General features: G+C 36.5%; 1 pseudogene; it reads left to right on the top strand.

Annotated features, from left to right (window-relative positions):
- Positions 1 to 15700: 15700 nt before the first annotated feature.
- On the top strand, positions 15701 to 21903 carry LOC136413684 (uncharacterized; annotated as a pseudogene).
- Positions 21904 to 23436: the final 1533 nt, after the last annotated feature.

The raw sequence follows: 23436 nt of genomic DNA, 5'->3' as shown, positions 1-23436 counted from the left end.
AATTGGAAGATCGCCAAAGGAGTTTCACGACAAATGTAAATAACCATAAATTAGTTATTATAGACACTCTAACTGGAATTTACTTCCTTATAGATACAGGTTCTGATGTTTCGTTATTACCCAAATCGTTTGAAATTCAACAAAATCCATCTCACTACACCTTATTTACAGCCAACAACACACGCATTCCTATCTTCGGTACCAAAACTCTTACAGTTAGTTTAGGTCTTTGAAGATCTTTTACGTGGAATTTTCTTGTGGCACAAATAAATCACGCAATCATTGGAGCGGATTTTTCACATTTTCACAATATAATCCTTGATTTGGGCCGCAAACCAATTATCGACAATACAACTAATTTATCAAAAAACGGTATAACTTCTTGTCCTACTACCTCCTCAGTACATGCAATTTCCTCATCATGTAAGTATTTTGATATTTTAATTCAATTTCCACAAATTACAACATTTTCTTCTTCACCTCTTTTAATAAAACATAATACCTCTCATACTATTTTCACAGAAGGCCCTCCCATCTCTTCAAAATCTAGATGTCTTTCAGCAGACAAACTAAAATTAGCTAAACAAGAAATTCAACAACTAATTGGTTTAGGTATCTGTCGTCCTTCTAATAGTCTTTGGGCCAGTCCTCTTCATATAGTCCCCAAATAAACTCTTCCAATTGGAGACCAGTTGGAGATTATCGTAGACTCAACTCGGTAACTGTAGATGATAAATATCCTGTTCCTAACTTACACGATTTTTCTTATTTTCTTAAAGAAAAAACTATTTTTTCTACCATCGATCTTGTCAGAGCTTATCATCAAATCCCAGTTGAGGAGGAATCCATTCCAAAAACAGCTATAACTACACCTTTTGGATTGTTCGAATTCACACGGATGCAATTTGGATTGAAAAATGCAGCACAATCATTTCAACGCTTTATTAATGAAGTACTTGGAAATTTGGATTTCTGCTTTTCATATGTAGACGATATCCTAATTGCATCAAACAACGAAACTTAACATAAAGAACATCTAAAAATTATTTTCGAACCTCTACATCAATATGGGTTGACAGTTAATTTAGATAAATGTGTTTTTGGCGAACATCAAGTCCAATTTCTCGGATATCAAGTCTTTGAAAAGGTTTCTTCTCCCCTTCCCGAAAAGGTAGCCACCATTTCAAACTATCCTCTTCCTAAATCAATTTCAGATCTTACACGTTTTCTGTGAATGCTTAATTTCTATCGCAAATGCATACCTCAAGCAGCACATCATCAAATTATTTTTCATGATCTTCACAAAAACTGCAAAAAGAATGATAACACACCCATCAAGTGGACTGACAAAATTGTAGAAGCCTTCAATATATGTAAACATGATTTGGCTAACGCTGCTACATTAGTACATCCCAGTTCATCAGCCCCATTTTCATTAACAGTGGACGCATCAGATTTCGCTATGGGAGCAGTCGTTGAGCAATTAGAAAATAACCCATGGAAACCATTAAGTTTTTTTTTTAATTCTCAAACGCTCAACGAAATTACAGCACGTATGATCGTGAACTACTTGCATTATATTCAGCAATTAAGCATTTTCGTCATTTTCTTGAGGGAAGACCATTTACAATTTATACAGATCACAAACCACTTATTTATGCATTTTTACAAAAATCTGATAAGTCTTTTCCTAGACAAATGAGACACTTGGATTTCATCTCACAATTCTCAACTAACATATTCCACATTAGTGGCAAAACCAATGTGGTTGCAGATTCCCTCTCTAGAATTCAAGCTATCTCCTTTCCTAATTCTATCGATTATGATGAAATTTCAAAAGTCCAAACCACCGACCCAGAACTTCTACACATTTTAAAAAATCCTCAATATACATCGTTTCATTTAAAACAACTTCAAATTCCAAATTCAAAAAGTTGGGTTGTAAACTTGCTCGTTCTTCTCCTTATCATCCTATTACTAACGGCAAAATTGAGAGATGGCTGTTAGGACTTGCGACGTATTGTTATATTATGGATTATAGTTATGTTATTTATTAGTTTAAATGTTCAAAGTGAGTTTAAGAAACTGATGTTACGCCCATGGACAACCCCAGCCATTGGGTAATACTGTTGGAATTCCCAGCGCTTAACACCTATCTTCGGCTGAGGGAAGTTATTTTATGATTGGGATTTCCAGCACTATTCTTTGTCGGACTAAAATTGCGAATCTAAATTAAAGGTACCGCCAAACGAATACAATGGCTGGTCTCCAATAAAAGCCCAGCGACCATGCTTCTAAGTGCTAAGCTTTAACGCGACAAGGTAGAAGCGAGCGAGAAGATAGAAGCCGCTAATGGGGCCTTATCGGGAGTACGTCTATGGGTGTTACACCTCCGTATCAGTACTTAAGGAGGGTGCGAAACTGAAGAGGCTCTCTTTTCTCGCTACTTCATCACGGACTCGTGCGCGCTAGATTCTTCTCGTCAACATTCTTTAAATAACGTACTTCTCGATGTTGTATAGTTGTTAATGTTACTAATAAACCTTTGTTAAGTTAAGAATGTTTAGTTTCTTTTATACGCGAAAACAGTGTCTCTGAGACTGCGAACTCAGGGTGGTCCTTCATAATCGATCAATCCAGTCCATGATCTACGTAGTCCACGGTTATCGCATCAAAAGGGGTGAATCGACCCAACCACGTACTCGCGCCAAATTTGGATCAAACAATGGCATCGAATTTTAAAAACAGCTATCAAGATTTATGCCACTGAACGTTGGATAGAAATATTACCCACCATCTTACTTGGCTTATATTCTACTTTTTCGAGAAAAGTAGGTAGGGGTTTCTCCTGCAGAAATGTTGTACAGTACAACTTTAAGACTTCCAGGTGAATTTTTTCAAAATAACATTGACGTTGCAAATCCTTTTTCTTTCGTGCAAGCCCTCAAACAAAAATTACAATCTCTTCAACTAGTCCCTCCTCGCCATCATTCTAATAAGACAGTTTTTATAGCTCCCGAACTAAACACCTGTACACACGTTTTCATTCGAAATGACACTATTAAGAAACCTCCTCAATCTCCTTTTGAAGGTCCCTTTCTTGTGAAAAATCATAACAATAAAATTTTTACAATTATTATTAGAAATAAGGAAGTGAATATTTCCAAAGATAGTCTTAAACCAGCATTCTTAATTTATCATATTTTTTCTAAACAATCACAGACTAAAACTGTACGTTTCTCTTTGCAAATTACAAACTATTTCACATATTCCTTGAATATTTTTTAAATTGTATTAATTATTACACCTAGTTTTGTTTTTTTGTTGCCTCCGTTACTAGGAGCGGAGTATTGTGGCGTACCTTGTATTGGTCAGGTGTTTAATTCATTTACCAAATACTCCTGTACTAGTAATTGGTTCCTATATAATGGTTTATTCTAAAAAAACACTTATTTTTTTATAAAAATAAGAAAATGAGAGAATTAGATTTAGCAATATAAATATAATAAAAATTCAATTACTTTTTGAGGAAGGTAAAAATAAAACACAAATCGCAAAAATAGTCCAGTGTTTTCGTAGTATTGTCAGATATACATTACAACGTTATAAAAAATCAAAAGTCATGAAAATTTAAAAAGAAGTGGAAGAAAACGCACTACAAGCGCAAGAGAAGACCGGCAGTTGGTACGCACTTCTTTACAAGATTGGAAAGGCACATCTTCTGAGCTGGCTATAAAATTATTCGGGGACACTGAGAAAAAAGTTTCTGCCAGAACAGTCAGGAGATGGTTTCAACATGCTGAGCTCAAAGGTTACAAAGCAAGAAAGAAACCATGGCTGTCAGAAAATAATAAAAAACAACGCTTGCAATGGTGTAATCACCATAGAAATTTCACTGAAGAGGATTGGTCAAACATCGTGTGATCGAACGAGTGTAACTTCCAGGTATATTTATTTCAAATACATTATAATAATAGAGGAACCAGTAAAATTCTTATTAGTCGTCCCTTAAATATTTAATGATTTTTGTAATAATTTAAGGTTTTTGGTATCGCGGGTGCAACTTTTGTTAGACGCAGAATAGGCGAAGAATATCAGCTAGAATATATCATACCAACCATAAAACACGAAGGAGGAAGTATAATGGTGTGGGGTAATATGTCGGCATACTATAGGATACCCATCTAAAACACCTCTTGTTATACATTTTTTCGATCTAACCCACAACCAAAATGCATAAATCGCTCTACTTAAGACATGTTCTGGTTTGACCGTGAGAACTAATAGTAATATTCACGCGTACTCTTAACACACCATGACTGTCCCCACTCATCAGTTGTTATCAGTAATTTAATCCTTCGCTGCGTCGATGTGTTAAGATGTTAATTGTGAAAACCTGTTAAAGTATTTTTTTTTCATTTAAACTAAAATCCCAAATTCGTGGGAACCTACCAATCAGAACAAAGTGGGCAGATAGATACCAAACTCTGCTCATTTTTCCCAGGTTTCGTTTCTTGAACGAGAAAAGGGGAATTAGAATGCAAATCGAGGTGTAAAGTTAGATAAACAAATTCCTCTAAACTCCGACAATACTCTTAACTTCATATTCGAACGTTCATGTACAGATAAGGTCATCGTTTATTCTAAGTATAGATTTGTTGACGTTAACGGATGTGTTTTTATTCTCGACCAGCATCCTGATTTTCATGGCGGTATCCACTTATAAAATAGTACCTGGTGTCAGAACGTATTTCTCTGAAGGCTCTAACAATACGGGGTGGGCGAAATCGTTGTATGCGAGGGCCGAATGGATTCAAAAAAATATATCCAAGTACTGGAAACGGCACCAGAACTGTCTTTTAATAAAATGTTTGATGGCACCAATATGGATGCCATTCGTTTTCAGCAAGACAACGTACTATGTCATAAAACGCGAACGACAATGAAATGGTTCTCAGTTAATGGCGTTGAGGTCATAGATTGACTTTCTCAGTCACCGTATCTCAACCCAAACAAATTGAACATGTTTGGTCGATATTGAAGCGCAAAATTAGAGAACACTTTATTACAGCAAAGGAATCGCTAAAAAATGTTTTGATTCAGAAAGGGCATAACATTACTGCATAAGAATGCCGACGTTTAGTGTCGAGTTTACCCCAAAAAAATACCGGTGTTATTAAACCTGCATCACTTACGTCATTAGCGTTTCTCTCACACATATCAAAAATATACACATGTTATATACATTTAATTTTTAATACTGCTCCCCACATTTCTAGTTGATTTTTTTAGGTTTATCCGTCATAATGATATGTTGGCTAAAATACCATGGACACATCAAGAAGACACACAAAACCAAGAAATTATGGAATATGATGAACATTGTCAATATGTTGACATCAAAAGTAACGCTCCTAGCGAATATAGTGAGCATAACATCAATTCAGAACAACCTGACGAAGAAATTGAAGACTTTGTTTCCCAGATTGACAATCATTTCGCATATAAAGGTGTACATCAGTTTACTGGAAAAGACAAAAAGACTTACTAGAAGGCCGCGACCTAACGTACGAACACCTAAGAAGAATATTGTTAATAATCTTCCTGGTGTTAGGTTTTTGTGCAATTTATCAAAGAAGAAAAAACAGGAAATCGAAGAAACGATGTGTAAGTTGCAATGTTGCTATTTGCACGGAGCATACCATCTTCACATGCCCTGTCTGTTGTGACATAAGCCGTAGCTGTGATAGTTCAAATGATTAATGTTTTTATTAATTTCAATCTTTTTGAAATTACAGTGAAACCTCTCATTACGGACACCTCCGTTAAGCGGACAACACCCTTAAGCGGACACGTTTCAGAAAATAAAGTTCCTAGGTATTTTTTTACATGTAAAACAAACTCCCATAACCGGACACTCTAATAAACGGACACTGTTTTTGGTACCAAAAAATACAGAAATCTCCGTTAACCGGACTTGATATTTTATTAATGAAACATATAATGTTTCGTAGCGAATTACCCGAATTAGTTCTGTGAATTCCCTATTTTTTATTTTGATACTGATGCATTGAACCAATATTGAAAAAATCTATCGAGTTCAACTGGGTTGTTGGATGGCTTTTTTGCAATTTTGCACAAATTAATAATTAACAATTATTATAACTTAATCATAATTGTTATAATTTAATCATAATATAGATACCTAGTGGTTATTGTTCATCTTCAATATAGTAATTATCATAAATCATTAGAGTTAAATGAATAAGGTTTAATTCATATCCTGTTACAAAATTATTTAGTCTGGAAAAAACGATTTATTTGTCAGTATGATTGTAATCAAAACAGAGAAACCAATTCTAAAGGTTGCAGGCGATGTGATACCTGCAATCTAAGGTTGGAAAGGCAATCAGTTTTAGATTTTGAAATAGTAAAAGTGATAGAGAAATGAGTGCATGTAATACAGTTTTTTTTTGCAATAGCGCCGAGTAAGAGACTTCTTAGTTTGAAAGAGAAGATAGAAGTTATTAGTGCTAGTGAAAAAGATAACTTATTCGTTCGAAAACTTGCCCAGAAATTTAATATCGGAAAAACTCAGGCGGCAGAAATTGTAAAAAACAAGGATCACATTCATTTAAAGTGGGAAGCAGGAAACGTGAATACAGAAGAAAAACGAAGTTTTTTGAAAACTGAGGGACTTAAAGATGACAAATTGTGTTATGATTGGTTTTCACGTGCTCGGAGTCAGAACATTTCGATATCAGGAACTTTAGTAAAGGCTAAAGCTCAAGAAATAGCAAACAAACTAATTCTTACCAATTTTCGATTTTCGAGCTTTTAATGGTTGATTGGAAAAGTGGCGTAAAAGACATTCAATTAGTTTTAAGTGGATCTCCGGAGATTCAGCTGATGTCAATCAGGTAGACGTAGACCAGTTTAAAATTAAGCTTCCATCATTATTCCTTGGGTACCAGCCAGAGGATGTGTACAATGACGATGAAACTGGTCTTTTCTTCTGGGCTTTGCCTGATAAAACTCTTATTTATAAATCCGAAAAATGTTCTAGAGGAAAGCTCTCCAAAGAAAGGCTTTCGATTTTGTTTTGTGCCAATATCGCAGGACAAAGAGAAGAATTGCTTGTGATTGGAAAAGCAGCTAGACCTAGAGCATTTAAAAATTCAATGAAATATTTACCGGTAACTTGGAGGTTTAATGAGAAAGCATGGATGACGCAAGATATTATGAATGAATGGTTGTTATAATTTGACAGAAAAATGGTCAGGCAGAAATAAAAAATACTGTTATTCTTAGACAACGCAGCATCTCACCCTCGTGAAGTTAAACTACAAAACATAAAACTTATCTTTTTGCCGTCGAATACAACATCAGTATGTCAACCTCTAAACCAAGGCATAATTCAAAATTTGAAATTCTATTATCGCGGATTAATTCTAAAATATATTTTATCAAAGATGGATCAAGTAGAAACCGTATCGTAGCTAGCAAAACCTGTCAATGTGTTAGAAACTCTTTATTTTATTAAGAGAGATTGGAATAAAGTTGCCCCAACAACAATACAAAATTGTTTTACAAAAGCTGGTTTTCATAAAAATGATACTTCTACAATAGCTGATATAGAAAAGTACTCCAAAGTTATGAATCTAACATCTGAAAATTTTGATAATTTTGTTCAACTCGATGACAATACAGCGACAGAGGAAATACACTTTGATATTAATGATGCCATTAAGAATTTGGGTGGAGGAGTTGTAGAGGAAGAAGAGAACGCATCCAATGATGAAATAATTTTTGAAAACAGACACAAAATTACTTCTGTATATATATATGTCGGAGATTTATTAGTTTTTTTAGTCCTGTAAGTGTAATATTAGAAGAGACAATAAGATGTAGGGCAGGCTGACAGCTTTCTTAAGAAGAAGCATTGTCGAGCGAGGTCACTAATACCACGACGCTCTTAAGTGGCCATGTGTGCTAATTATTTGGGTGACACTAAACTATTGGTTCCTTTGTAATAGGGACTAGCAGGTACTTTTCCCACGGTTCTGAAGGACTCACCAGAACTGGGAAAGTTAAGACAACAGGGACAAAGAACAGGCAGTTAATAGATTGACGAGCAGAAGAGCGGTCGTGGGGTAGTGAATTCGCTAGTCTGTCTTTTCATTCTTTGACTTTTAAAGAGATACCTTTCCTATAAAATGGAAAACGCATCAAACGCTATTCCGACATACACTAATAATTCTAAGTATCTTAGTTGGCTTTGAAAAGAACATGGCTGCTTCCTATAAAATGCGTTAATGTAATTGTCAATTTAATAAGTTCGCTCAACAGTTTAGAATCATGAACTTTAATAATACTTATTCAAATAATGATATTTTAAATTTATTCTTTATTCATGGAGAGTGTAACAAAGTTTTGGAGAGAACTTGCCGTACATTCAACGAACGATATCCGCATCTTCCGAAAATCACAAAGAACAAATTTAGGATATTGGAATCAAATTTTTTAAGACATGGAAAAGTCGAAACTAAAAAGTCTTATTCTCGACCCATAATAAATAGCGAAGACAATGAAATCACTGTTTTAGGATATTTTAATGCAAATCCGAATTTTTCTATTCGAACTGCTTCTAATGATTTAAGTTTGTATTTTTATTGTTATTAATGATGGCAATTGTTTATCTTCAACTAATGATTTTTACAGATTTATCATATTCATCAATTCAGAGGATTCTAAAGAAACATAGAATGCGTTCTTATTCTTATAAAATTATACAGTCATTTAAACCGGGAGACAAAGTTAGAAGAAGTAAATTTTGTGAATTTATGCTTGTTCATATTCAGGAAGATTCATCATTTTTGTCAAATATTATATGGACAGATGAAGCAAAATTCACAAAAGGGGGGCTTATAAACAGAAGAAATCTTCATTATTGGGCAGAAAAAAATCCTCAAATATTCAAAGAGGCCCGTCATCAAGATAGTTTTAGTGTTAACGTGTTTGCCATGATTATGAATAATGAAGCAAGATATTTTATTTACAATGAAAATTTAAACACTTCAAAATATTTAGATATATTGAGAGGTATTATCTCCGATTTTTTAGACACTTTACCTCTTAATATGCTACAGACTGTTTGGTACCAAATGGACGGTGCACCGGCTCACTCTTCCCATGAAGTTTATGAAGAGATGAATCGGACATTTGAAGACCGGTGGATCGGATGTAACGGGCCATGGAAATGGCCACCAAGGTCACCCGACTTGACGCCCCTAGATTTCTTTTTATGGAATCATATAAAATCTCGGGTTTATGAAGTTTCCATAGAAAGCAAACAACATTTTTGTGATAGAATTCGACAAGCTTTTGAAGACCTTCGCCTTATTACAATTAATAAAGTGACACAACATGAAGTTAAAAAAAGAATTTTGAAATGTTTAGAAGATAATGGAGGTCATATTGAACATTTATTTTAATTTAATTTTCTTTGTTTTGATTTATTATTTTTTTATTTATTATGGGTCTAGAATAAGACTTTTTAGTTTCGACTTTTTCATGTCTTAAAAAATTTGATTCCAATATCCTAAATTTGTTCTTTATGATTTCGGAAGATGCGGATATCTTTCGTTGAATGTACAGCAAGTTCTCTCCAAAACTTTGTTACACTCTCCATGAATAAAGAATAAATTTAAAATATCATTATTTGAATAAGTATTATTAAAGTTCATGATTCTAAACTGTTGAGCGAACTTATTAAATTGACAATTACATTAACGCATTTTATAGGAAGCAGCCATGTTCTTTTCAAAGTCAACTAAGATACTTAGAATTATTAGTGTACAATATTAAAAAATCGCAAATTAGAGCAAAAGCGTTAATTTTAGGTATAGGGTTGCTTAATAGTAATCGATTCAGAATTAAATTTAGATTCCAAACATATAAAAATATATGGGGTGTTCCATTTGAAATAAACGACTTTTTTGCTATCAAAGTTCTTTAAATATGACATGTTTTTTTGGACACCCTGTATGATATTTATATAAACTTTTCACATTAACCTAATCTATCATATCAAGTTAACATGTCAGCAAATTTTCGTAAAGCCAGCTTCAATAATAGCTGAGAATTTTAAATTTTATAGAAATGGTGTTTTAGACAGATTTTTCTTTGAAATCAAAATATCTTTGAAACGGTTAGGTTTAGGTATAGGAGTACCTAATAAGAATTTAATCAGCTTAATCCCTAGATTCCAAAAATGTAAAAATATACTGGGTATTCCATTTGAAATAAGGAAGTTGACCTTGACTTCCGGTATAACCGGAAGTGATATGATCTTCAAAATTTTAATTTTTAATTTTCCATGTAAACGTTCTTCGGAGACCTAAACTAACTGTAAGAGTCTTGGTCCCGAAGGTGGAAATACATGTGTTGTTGGCCGCAAATAAGGTGTATTGAGATTGATTTTGTTGTATTTGAAAAGATTTGGGTAACAACGAAACATCAGAACCAGTATCTATAAGGAAATGAATACCAGTTAAAGGGTCTTTGATAACTAACCTGTGACTAATTATATTAATGTTTTTTTGTCTATCTTCGTTGGTGTTCGTGGAGATCTTCACTTGGCAGTCCTTTGTACCCGCGCCGTCTGCTGCCCACGACGACGCGATCGTTAGTTTTCCTTCTTGTAGTCACAAGGAGACACACACTTGCGAGCTTTTTCTTGGTAATTTTGATGGTACCAGCACCATGAAGAATTTTGACGATCTCTGCTGGGTGAATTGCGTCGAAATTTAGAAGATCTTAATTTCGAATGGGATCTGATTTGCCTCTCTAATTTATCCAAACGTTTAGTGATGTGTTTGAATTCTTCTGAAGATGTATTTTTGTTGATTTCTGTGGGACTGCTTGTGCATATCTCTGATTTGATTTGGGAAACTTGGGAAAACTCTATATCAGCAATTTTATCTGCTATATTCGCCACTTCTGATAATGGCAAGGAACATGCCGTTAAAATGGTCTGCATATTGTGAGGTAATCTCTGCATCCAAAGGGTTTTCAACATCTCTTCTTGAAGTGAAGAGCCTCCCAAACTGTTCATTTCAGATAGAAGTATGGAAGGCTTTTTGTCTCCAAGTTGAAGTTGCGAAAAAAGTTTCTTATACTTTTTTTCTTGTGATTCTACGAGGGCATCCAATACCTTTTGACGAAGGGTTTGGAACTTGTTGTTCATGGGAGGTTTAATAATTAGATCTCTAACACAAATCAAACTTTCTGTGTCCATAATTCCGATAGTAGTGTGGAATTTCAAGTCGTCTGAAGTCACTCCATTGATAAAAAATTGTGATTCCAATTGAGAAAACCACAATTCTGGATCTGTTCTACTAAATGGTGGAGCTTTAATGAAGATTCGAGCTTCTTGGTCTACAGAGGGTTCGATGATGTTAGCTTCTGGCTGAATGGTTCTAGAACGTGGCATGATTGGATGAGATAGCTTGTGTTCTAGAGGGTTGATGCGTTGAGTTCGGAATCGGGGTCACCAATTGTCCTTGTGTGGTTAAAAGATGTTGATGATCGCGAATGTTGTAAGGAACCCTTTTATTTTAATCTTGACAACTACTTAAATAAACTAATTTGACAAAAAGTAACTATTCACAAAATACTCTAAAAAATAATAATCAATTCGATTCTCTTATCAACCAACCAATCATCCATCACCATACAAAGAAGAAAGATAAAACCGTACGTTTTGCTAATGTATAAATTATTAATCATAATTAAATTATATTTTTATATTGTAACGATTAATACCCTTAACATTATACCTCCGTTATTGGGGGGGGAGTTTTAAATAATAATATATAATATTTTTAAAATAAATAAAATATTTTAAAAAAGTAGAGTCTATCTATATTAGTTTAACTCCCAAATATGAAAAATTTAGATTAGTTACAAGTACAAAAGTTTCTAATGAAACAGTTACGTGAATCACCCTGTATATACTCCGACATATATATATATATATATATATATATATATATATATATATATATATATGTCGGAGATTTATTAGCTCTTAAGTTAGAATTGTACCATTAGAACCGATAATAGATGAGAGGCAGGCTGACAAAGCCATCTTGAAGATAAAGCATTGTCAAACGAAGTCACTACTACCGACATAATTAAGAGCCCACGTATGGGATTTGTCCACGAGAAACCGGGACTAGCAGGTACTCCCCTTGGGTCTTAAGGACCACCCGATCAGGGAAAGTTAAGACGAGAAAAAGAACAGCAGTTAAGAGATAGAAGGGCAGAAGGGCGGTCGAGTAGTAGTGAATTCGTTAGTTTGCCTTTCTATTTTTGCTTTCCTAAAATTATTATAACGTTAAACATGGAAAACGTCTCTAATATTATCCCGACATATATACAGGGTTATTCACGCTATACGACGCGGAATATTGTGGCTAAAATACGAGGCTTTCAAAAGGTTTCACTTTTTGGCTATATGGGGATCTATTATGGCTACTTTTTAAAATTATTTTCATATTATACAAGGTGTCCCAAAAGCCCTAAAAGTATCAAAGTTGTGTTTTTTTAAATGGAACCCTCTGTATATTATTGCATTTTTGGATTCTCCGATCAAAATAAGTGTCTGTTTTAATAAGGTTTACTATACCTAAAACTTAAGGTTTTTTAAATAATTTGAATTTTATCAAAATTTGACCTAATTTTCATGTTTTAAACACTTAAGAAGTATTTAAGTTATACAAGTGCAATTTACAGTGTAGTGTAACAATAGATCATATTTTATATTCCAATCATGATAAACTTGCCATTTTATACAGGATGTGCAAAAATTAAAACTAATCAAATAAGAACTTTAAGTGGCTATAACTTTATTAATTTAAATACAACGCTATATTTTTTAATTTACCAGGATATATAATTTTTAATTACCTATCGAATGGTATTAGGGTATTCATAACTAAGTCTTCGCGTTTTTACAGAATACGCTAAATAATTGTTCTTTGCGCCATTTGGTGTTATTTAGTTCAAAGTTCTAAATCACATAAAACAGAAAAAAATATTTATAATAGATGTTCGAAATGTCTACCGTCCATTTCTAGGCACTTACAAATTCTTTTTTTAAAACCACTACTAACTCTGGAAAGCATTTGCGGAGTAACAGTTTCAAACGTGTCTTATACGTGTTTTCATATCCTGTGAAGTTGTCGGAAGCGTATTGTAGACAATTCCTTTTATGTATCCCCACAAAAAGAAATCTAGTGGAGTTAAGTCCGGGGATCTGGGGGGCCAATTTTGAAATCCATTTCTTCCAATCCACCTTTTTTTAAAGTTGGCATTTAAAAATTGCCGAACCTCGCGATGATAATGAGGCGGAGCTCCATCCAATTGAAGCCACATGGTGGTTCTAATAGTTAAAGGGACTTTTTCTAATAATACTGGAAATTGGTGTAAAAGGAAATTTAGAAACATCACACTATTTAAAGGTCCTTCAAAAAAATACGGTCCAATTAAATATGGGCCCAGTATTCCACCCCACACATTAACAGACCATCTATTCTGATTTCTCATGACTCTGTATTCATGAGGATTCGAATCAGAATAGTAATGAAAGTTGGATCTATTTACAAGACCATTGTTATGGAAAATACATTCATCACTAAATAGAACTTCATCGAAAAAGTTTTCATTTTCTGCCACTTTATCTAACACCCACATGCAAAATTCTGTTCGGTTGTCAATGTGTGAAAGTTGCCTCGTCAGTAAATAAAATTTTGTTCAAAAAATTTGGATCTTCGTTTTGTTTCTCTTGCAAAAATCGAGCAAATCTTAAACGAGCAGAACGGTCTTCAGCGAGCAAATTTTGAACAGGTGTAAAATGATATGGATGGAATTTTTCTTTATGTAAAATTCTCCAGACAGACGATTGACTCATTCCCATCGTTGCACTTAACCGGCGTGTACTTAATGTTTTATTTTCAGCAATTCGTACTAAAACTTCTTCTTCCTGTTCAACAGGTAACTTGTACAAGTTTCTGAATAATTTGTGATTGGGTTGTTGTCGGTTGGGATATAATTCAAAATAACTACGCGCTGCAGCACGACCGTTAAAATGCAATTGAGCAAAAACACAAATCATATCGCGCATCTCACTAAAGGAAAAGTCATTATGCCTTGGCATTTTTACTTTTAAATTACTATTTTTTACTTCAAAAGAGCAAATGACAAGAAAAGAGTCTAATTACTTTGACAAGTTAAAGTAACAATGGCTAAGTAATGCGTTGCTATGCAAGTGAATCACAGCCACCTCCCTTTTTGAGGATTTGAAATGGCACGACACGAATTAGCTTATTGGTAAAAATCTCGTAAACGAAAAGAGATATCGGGATTGAATAAGAATACCTTTTTTGCGTAAAAATAAACGCTCTTTCAATATATTGAATAAAATTTGACCTTAGTTGCACTCATAAAAAAATATGACCAAATATATCGAAGCGGTGGGTTGTAACTAGCGCCCTCTAGACATTTCGTAAAAATTAGATCAAAATCCTTATTTGGCATCTTACAAAACCTAAGTACACCGATTTTGGTGTTGATGCTATGAAAACACAAAAAGTTGTTAAGGAATTTTAAAATAAAATTTTAACTTTTAACACCCTGTAACTCTGAAACGCGCATATTGATATAAGGCATGTTGCGTCCAATCGTCATATTTTGGTGTCCTCTATCTTGAGAGGGGGCGGATTGTTGGGTTGCGCGAAGTAGGTCCGTCGGTCAGAGAAGTGTCTAGAAGAACTAACAGATCCTTAGAAACCATAGTGCGGTGTTACCAGGCGTGGACTCAGGAAGGCCGTGGGCACAGAGCCAGAGGCACTGGGCGACTTAGAAGAACCACAGAACGCGAAGGTCGTCGATTGCAACTTTTGGCTCTTAGAGATCGATTTAGCAGCAGTCGAGCTATTGCAAATCAATGGTTTGAAGAACATGGAAATAGGGTTGGTATGCGTACAGTATATCGCCGAATACGACGGTGTCCCATAAGTAATAGAACAAAGAGGAACGGCAGATTCCTGACATCAAAATATTAAGATCCAGCGCAATTGTTTTATTCCGAAAGTTAATATTAACAGAGATACAGGGTGTTAAAGTTTAAATTTTATTTTTGATTTTTTTTCGTATCTTAAACATTTTTTTATTTATGGTACTGAAATTTGGTATACGGAGGTTTTTCGACTTGGGAAACTGGTTAGAACTGTCGGTTTCATTGTCGCTAATAGGGGGCGCCACTTTAAAACGTCTTGGTTAGTTAAAACGGCTCTAATTTTTTTCTACGTAGCTCCAGTAGCCCCATTAATAAAAATTATTATTCTGTTTAAAATTCTAAACAAAAAAGGTATACTTATTAGAAGTCTGAAAATTTGACCGTTTTCGAGATATTCCCTAGATTAATACCTCATAAATGTTCGTATTCTTGTATGTATTCTTAGATAGAGCCGAAAATTGGCGAAGTCAAACGAAGTAAATTTACATGGGCGCCATTTTTAAACTGAATACCTGTTTGTCAGTGACAAAGTAGTAGGTTGTCAAAATTGCTATTAATTTTTTCTTCAAAATTTACTGAAATTGAAGTTTTTCTGTTAGTTGTAACGTATTGCACATTATGCCGAGACATAATCTATTTTCAACTGCAGAGATGCGAGATATGGTGTGTTGTTATGCTCAAACAAACTTCAATGGACGAAAAGCTTGTCACAGGTATTTTGAAATTTATCCAAATAGAAGGCAGCCCAATCATAAATTATTTTAAAGTATTTATGATCGGTTGGGTGAGACTGGATCACTGCAACCCAAACGAGATACTACGGGTCGGCCAAAAGTTATTACCCCAGAACGAGAGGAAGAAATTTTATTTCGAGTAGCGGGAAACCCTAAAATAAGTTCGAGGCAATTAGAGGCAGAAACCGGAGTTAGTAAATCATCGATAGTTCGAATATTTCATGACAATGGTCTCTATCCATACCATTTTACACCTGTACAGAATTTGCTACCAGCTGATCTTCCACGCAGACTTGAGTTATCCTATTTTTTCCGGAACTAACAAAATAGGGACCCCTTATTTGTAAATAATCTCTGTAAATGTTCTCTTTACCGATGAAGCCACTTTTACCCGACGCGGTATCTTCAACTTCCGAAATATGCATGCTTGTAACATCGAAAACCCAAATTTGACCACCGAACGGCATTTCCAATACGAATTTAAAATAAATGTTTGGTGTGGAGTTATTGGAAACCATATCGTGGGTCCCTATGAATTACCACCTAATCTTAATGGAAATTCTTACTTAAATTTCCTTCAAAATCAACTTGATGGTCTTTTAGAAGATGTACCTTTGAATGTGCGGCAAAACATGTATTTTATGCAGGACGGAGCTCCAGCACACTTTTCTGTCCAAGTGAGGAATTATCTTAATACGCGCTTTCCAAGACGATGGATAGGATGAGGCGGTCCACTTTCATGGCCTCCTCGAAGTCCGGATTTGAATCCGTTGGATTTTTGTATTTGGGGCTACATGAAAGCAATTGTTTACAACGAAACAATCAATGACCGCCATCAATTATGGGCAAGAATTGTTAATGCAGCTGACTTATTAAAGAATGAAGGGTTTCTCTATAAAATCAGGCAGTCGTTCATGAAACGAATCTCAAAATGCATCGAGGTTAATTGTGGCCATGTAGAACAATTGTAAGCTATAATAAAAAAACTTGTCTTTAAATTATCTGGGTATTAATTAAGTCGTAGCGCACATACCATTATTACATTATGAATGTTATTAAAGTGCCAAATATCTCGAAAACGGTCAAATTTTGAGATTTCTAATAAGTATATCTTTTTTGTTTAGAATTTTAAACAGAATAATAATTTTAATTAATGGGGCTACTGGAGTTACGTAGAAAAAAATTAGAGCCGTTTTAACTAGCCAAGACATTTTAAAGTACCGCCCCCTATTAGCGACAATGAAACCGACAGTTCTAACCAGTTTCCCAAGTCCGAAAACCCCCGTACACCAAATTTTAGTACCATAAGTCAAAAGATGTTAAAGATATGAAAAAAAATCAAAAATAAACTTTAAACTTTAACACCCTGTATCTCTGTTAATATTAACTTTCGGAATACAACAATTACGCTGGATCTTAATATTTTGATGTTAGGAATCTGCCGTTTCTCTTTGTCCCACTACTTTTGGGACACCCTATATACAGCATACATATATAGCATGCATGTATATACAGGGTGATTCACGTAACTGTTTCATTAGAAACTTTTGTACTTGTAACTAATCTAAATTTTTCATATTTGGGAGTTGAACTAATACAGATAGACTCTACTTTTTTAAAATATTTTGAAGGTCATATCACTTCCGGTTATACCGGAAGTCAAGGTCAACTTCCTTATTTCAAATGGAACACCAAGTATATTTTTGCATTTTTGGAATCTAGGGATTAAGCTGATTAAATTCTTATTAGGTACTCCTATACTTAAATCTAACCGTTTCAAAGATATTTCGGTTTAAAAGAAAAATCTGTCTAAAACACCATTTCTATAAAATTTAAAATTCTCAGCTATTATTGAAGCTGGCTTTACGAAAATTTGCTGACATGTTAACTAGATATGATAGATTAGGTTAATGTGAAAAGTTTTTATAAATATCATACAGGGTGTCAAAAAAAAAAAGTCATATTTAAAGAACTTTGATAGCAAAAAAGTCGCTTATTTCAAATGGAACACCCCATATATTTTTATATGTTTGGAATCTAAATTTAATTCTGAATCGATTACTATTAAGCATCCCTATACCTAAAATGAACGCTTTTGCTATAATTTGCAATTTTTTAATATTGTACACTAATAATTCTAAGTATCATAGTTGGCTTTGAAAAGAACATGGCTGCTTCCGGTAAAATGCGTTAATGTAATTGTCAATTTTAATAAAATTATTAAAATAATAAAATAATTAAAAAATCGCAAATTATAGCAAAAGCGTTCATTTTAGGTATAGGGATGCTTAATAGTAATCGATTCAGAATTAAATTTAGATTCCAAACATATAAAAATATATGGGGTGTTCCATTTGAAATAAGCGACTTTTTTGCTATCAAAGTTCTTTAAATATGACATTTTTTTTGCACACCCAGTATGATATTTATAAAAACTTTTCACATTAACCTAATCTATCATATCTAGTTAACATGTCAGCAAATTTTCGTAAAGCCAGCTTCAATAATAGCTGAGAATTTCAAATTTTATAGAAATGGTGTTTTAGACAGATTTTTCTTTTAAACCAAAATATCTTTGAAACGGTTAGGTTTAAGTATAGGAGTACCTAATAAGAATTTAATCAGCTTAATCCCTAGATTCCAAAAATGCAAAAATATACTGGGTGTTCCATTTGAAATAAGGAAGTTGACCTTGACTTCCGGTATAACCGGAAGTGATATGACCTTCAAAATATTTTAAAAAAGTAGAGTCTATCTATATTAGTTTAACTCCCAAATATGAAAAATTTAGATTAGTTACAAGTACAAAAGTTTCTAATGAAATAGTTACGTGAATCACCCTGTATACATATACAGAAGGGTCCAATTTAATTTCCGACGAAGTGTCCAATTATGCATTCAAGAAAATCGGGGTCACTTTGAACATCTGCTATAATTTTGTTAATTATTAAATTTTTCATATTTATCGTGTTTTATAGTTCATTTAAATTGTTTTTTTTTTATGAGTTCAATCTCTTGATTAATTTTTATGACATTTACCATAAGTGACGTCAGCGTTCACATCGACAAGTGTCGATAATTATCGAAGGAATGGCAAGTTGGTGTTCTGCATGAGAAAAGAAAATAATTTTTTTCGACGTGAAATGTTAATCGTACGAGAAATTTCCAAGAGACAGAAAAGTTGGAGAAAGGGCTAATGTATCATCAGAAAAAAAACTGATACGATGCAGTTGCCTAACAAAAAGTTTTGATCATTTTTGTACGAAGATGGCTAAGAATTTACCACTTTCACATTGCGAAAAGACATGAATGTTACATGAAAATAATCCCTGTACTAATGAATAAATGCACAATAGGATTCATTAAAATCCATTGAAGCATTCTTGAGATATAGCAAGAAGTATGTCTTTTTTCAAGAACTTTGACCGCCAATAGCATCTAAACGAGAAACTTTCTTCAAATAACTTTTGACCTAAATCTTAATGTTTTAACCCAAATAATTTCGTGATACCATTTTTGATATTGATTTTCAGGACACCCTGTATACAGGGTGTTAGTGAAATAACTTTTGTAAATTTAACCAGTGATTAAGAACATCATTTTGAACAAACAAGAGGGGTCGAAAACCTAATAGTTTTTCCAAAAAAAATGTCAAAGTTGGTAACCAAAGAGCTATGATAAGGTTTAAAATTTGAATAAAATGTGGAAAAATGTACTTGACACATTTTGGTTGTTTGGCGTGTAACAAAAAACCTAAAATTATTCAACAATAACATTGCTAAAAGCAATTGAAAACTTAATTAATAACTTAAGCGGAAAAAAAACGTAAGTGGCAACGCCGCACTGAACGCTTCCGAGGAAGAGAAATTTATTTTCGTTATGGTTGTTTTTTATGGCTCTTACGAGGGTCGCTCACCCACGTTGCGGGTGAAGTGATAAGGCATTGGAATGCGCAGTAAACAGATTGACTTAGTACCTCAATAGTACATGAGGGTAAAACTTGGATATCACGGAAACCATTTAGAGCGTTTTTTTTTTCCGTAATCTACTCGCTTAGTAGTTCACCAATATGTTTTTTTTTTGGTGCGGAAATGCTTTGTTCAAAAGTTTGCTTTTCCACATTTATTTCAATACTTGACTCTCTTACGGGACCGTGGAGCGAACAGGGGTGCTGGGCGGGATAAATAAAAATAAATTGAGGTAAGTTGAGGTAAGTCTAGGTAAGTTGTAGTCCCGTGGATTGAGCAATCTATCGGGCGCGTCCCCCGGGTGGCGGATAGGGGAACGGCCAGGACTTCTTGCGAGGTCACTGGTTAGTGGGAGTGATAAGTGATGGCTTCAGCTTAAGAACTGCAAGTCCGGAACGAAAACTTCCGCCGTGGACCAGCTTAACAAACCGTAAACAGCTGATGGATTTCGGCAACGGGGGCAAGGATGTCTTCGGGGCCGGGGTGGATTAGGTGAACGGGGATCCCTTCGGGGATTGAGTGGTGAGGCCACTATAATACCTCCCAATTCTCGTGGCATGGCGCGCGCCCAAGAGATGCAAGGATGGGGGGAAGCCCAGTCCTCAGCGGCCTCGAAGGGGTCCACACTGTGAATACGGGCTTAGCGAGCGCGCGGTACCTTAGCTGAAATTGTACTTACCTCACAGAGTGCAACTTCTCCCAACTCACTTGTTGTCTTTTGAAATTCCAACTCTCGGAGTATCCTGTTCTTCCAACACCTTCCAAGGAGCAAACCGCAAACAGCCGATGGGTCTTGGTGGGGGCTGCAGCTTGTGGTCAACATCCCGGATGATTGGGTGCGCGGGGATCCTCTGGGGTCGCGTGGTGAGGCCACTATAAACAGCTCCCAAATCCTAAGGTGGGGTGCGCGCCGAAGGGATGCGTGGCTGGATGGAAGACCAATTCCGAGCGGCTCCGTTGGGGTTCACCTTCATCCAGTGAACACAGACGTGGCGAACCTGCGGTACTCGAGCTGAAATTGTATTTCAATCCCAAAGTGCGATTTGTCCACTTACCTTGTCCTTGTGATGAACCGCCTCTTCGGAGTATCCTAAAAATTATCCAAATTACCAATCTATTCCTATCCTAAATAACCTATACTTACCTAATACTTACCTGAATGGTGTGATGTCCGTATGTGTTGAAACCTGAAAAGGAAAAATAAGTATGATGAGTGACTTTAAAAAACGTGTACCTCAGGCGGGTGTTAATCCCGCCGCTGGTTCCGACCGGGTGAAAGCCCCGGTGGCCGGCGCAGGCCCCAAGGATTCTGGGGGGGGCCGAAGCCACTTGCGCAAGAACAGCCTGCCAGACAGGTTAGAAAGGATGGAGCTGAGGGAGGGGTTCGCAAGGAGCTCCAAGCTCAAGCGAACCCCCCCAAAGGAGGAGAGAGGAATGATGGACAAGGGCAAGGAAACGGACTGGACCGGAAACAAAGGAGCAGGTAAGGAGGGCGAGTGAGGGGGCAATGAGGGAGGAACTCTCCTTTGTCTTCTCGGAGGAAATGTCTCCACCTGCGAGTACCCCGAAGCGGGGAAAGCGGAGGAGGGCAGAGGAGAGGTTCTCTCTCTCTTTTGCAGGAACGGTGATGGAGGAGGCGATCGCGAGGGTGGGGGACCTCGATCGACTCCTCAAGGAGGGATACAGGCCCAGGCAGGATGTTATCAATGCCGTGGCGGGTGTGATGAGTGTGCTGCGAAGAGCGGCGCGTTCAGAGCACTCGACCACGGCGGAGACAGGGGGAGAGGAACTGGAGCGATTACGGGGCGAGAACAGGGCTCTGAAGAAGAGGGTATGGGCTCTGGAAAGAGAGGGGAGGACGGCGGCAAAGACCACCAATTGCTCTGTCCAAACTGAAACAGAGGAGGAGAGGAGAGTGAGAGACCAGGGTGAGCGCATCCGCAGCCTAGTGGCGTCCGGGAAGCTGCGTGCGGCGATCCGGGAGCGATGGGAGGCGGGTCTGTTTAAGCAGACGGTGGTTGCTCACGGGGACCCCTTTTCGGAGGGTTACCGGAGTGACCTCTGCGTCATTGTGGGCAAGGGGAAGAGTCCCTTGAAGGAGCGGGCATTGGCGGTGTGACCGGAGCTGGGAGAGATGGGGGAAGACCACGAGGCGGGGGTGATGCCCTTCCTGGTGCAGTCCTGTAGGATGCGCAAGGGGAGCAGCACAGAGACGAGGGAACGCTTCGTCTTCTACCGCCAACTGTGCGGGGAACTAACACCGGAGGCGGTCTTCGAGACGCTGAAGGTGTTGGTGGAAACTGCGCGGGGGGAGGGGAGGACGAAGGTGGTCGTCCCCCAGGTACAGGGGGCGGATCCGGCAAGGCTGCGAAAGCTGGGTGAGTTGGCGGCGGATGGAGGCGGAGTGACACTCCGCTTCTATCAGCCTGGGAGCGGGGAAAGTGGGGCGAAGAGGACCACCTCCAAAGAGGAGGAGGTCATATTCGTTGCCAGGGAGGAGGGAAAGACCTACCTGGACGCTCTGAAAAGGGTGCGCCAGGTGGACTGATTGTTGGAAGGCGTATGATGGCCTTAAGAATTTGGGCTACAGTCATCATACGGTAAATCACAGCAAAGAGTTTGTTGCTGAGGATGGGACACATACACAAAGGATAGAATCTCAGTGGAACGTATTGAAGCGAAAATTGAAAGGACAATCTATACCGGAAAGTCAATTCGCTGATGTTCTGTGTGAAGAACTCTGGCGTCGCTATTGTCGGAAAATCAATATCGACCCAATGGAAGCTTTATTAAATATAATTCGTTTGGAATATGGTGATTTCCGTTAATAAATAGATTAATCTAAAAAAACAAAGTTTATTTTGCTATATACTTACCTAAATTTACCTCAACTTACCTCAATTTATTTTTATTTATCCCACCCAGCACCCCTGTTCGCTCCACGGTCCCGTAAGAGAGTCAAGTATTGAAATAAATGTGGAAAAGCAAACTTTTGAACAAAGCATTTCCGCACCAAAAGAAAAACATATTGGTGAACTACTAAGCGAGTAGATTACGGGAAAAAAAAAGTAACGCTCTAAGTGGTTTCCGTGATATCCAAGTTTTACCAAATCGATTAAAACAAACGTCAACGGTAACCTAATAATATCCCTAGAAAAAGTTATGACAGGATTAGAGTCCCTGGGGAAGAATATACAGAGGCATCTAGGAAAGGAAAATGTCCGACTTCTAAAGGAAAGAAGTGATAGAGTGTCGGTGGTCATTAAAGGAATGGACGCGTCGGCAACAAAACAGGAAGTCTTAGAAGTCATCTTAGACCGTTTTTCGAAACAATTGACAGAAGCGGAAGTGATGATTGGAGAAATGAGACCATACGCGAGGTCAGAGCAAGCAATAACGGTTCGTCTGCCAGAAAATATAGCCAAGGAGCTAGTATCGGACCAAACCATAAGAGTAGGTTTGGTAAGATGCAGAATAGAAGAACACTTGAATGTGGATAGATACGCTCGCTGCTGGACTTACGATTGACTGACCGCCAAATGCAAGAACCCAGACAGGCACAAGAACTGTTATCGCTGCGGGAAAACTAAACACGTGAGCAGAAACTGCACGATATCGGAGGAAGAATGCGTCTGCGTACTATGCAAAAGTA

This window comes from Euwallacea similis, chromosome 15 (genome assembly GCF_039881205.1).
Source record: "Euwallacea similis isolate ESF13 chromosome 15, ESF131.1, whole genome shotgun sequence".
Classification (NCBI taxonomy): Eukaryota; Metazoa; Arthropoda; class Insecta; order Coleoptera; family Curculionidae; genus Euwallacea; species Euwallacea similis.
The sequence above is the reverse complement of the archived record's forward strand: the minus strand, read 5'-3'. Positions and strand labels throughout refer to the sequence as shown.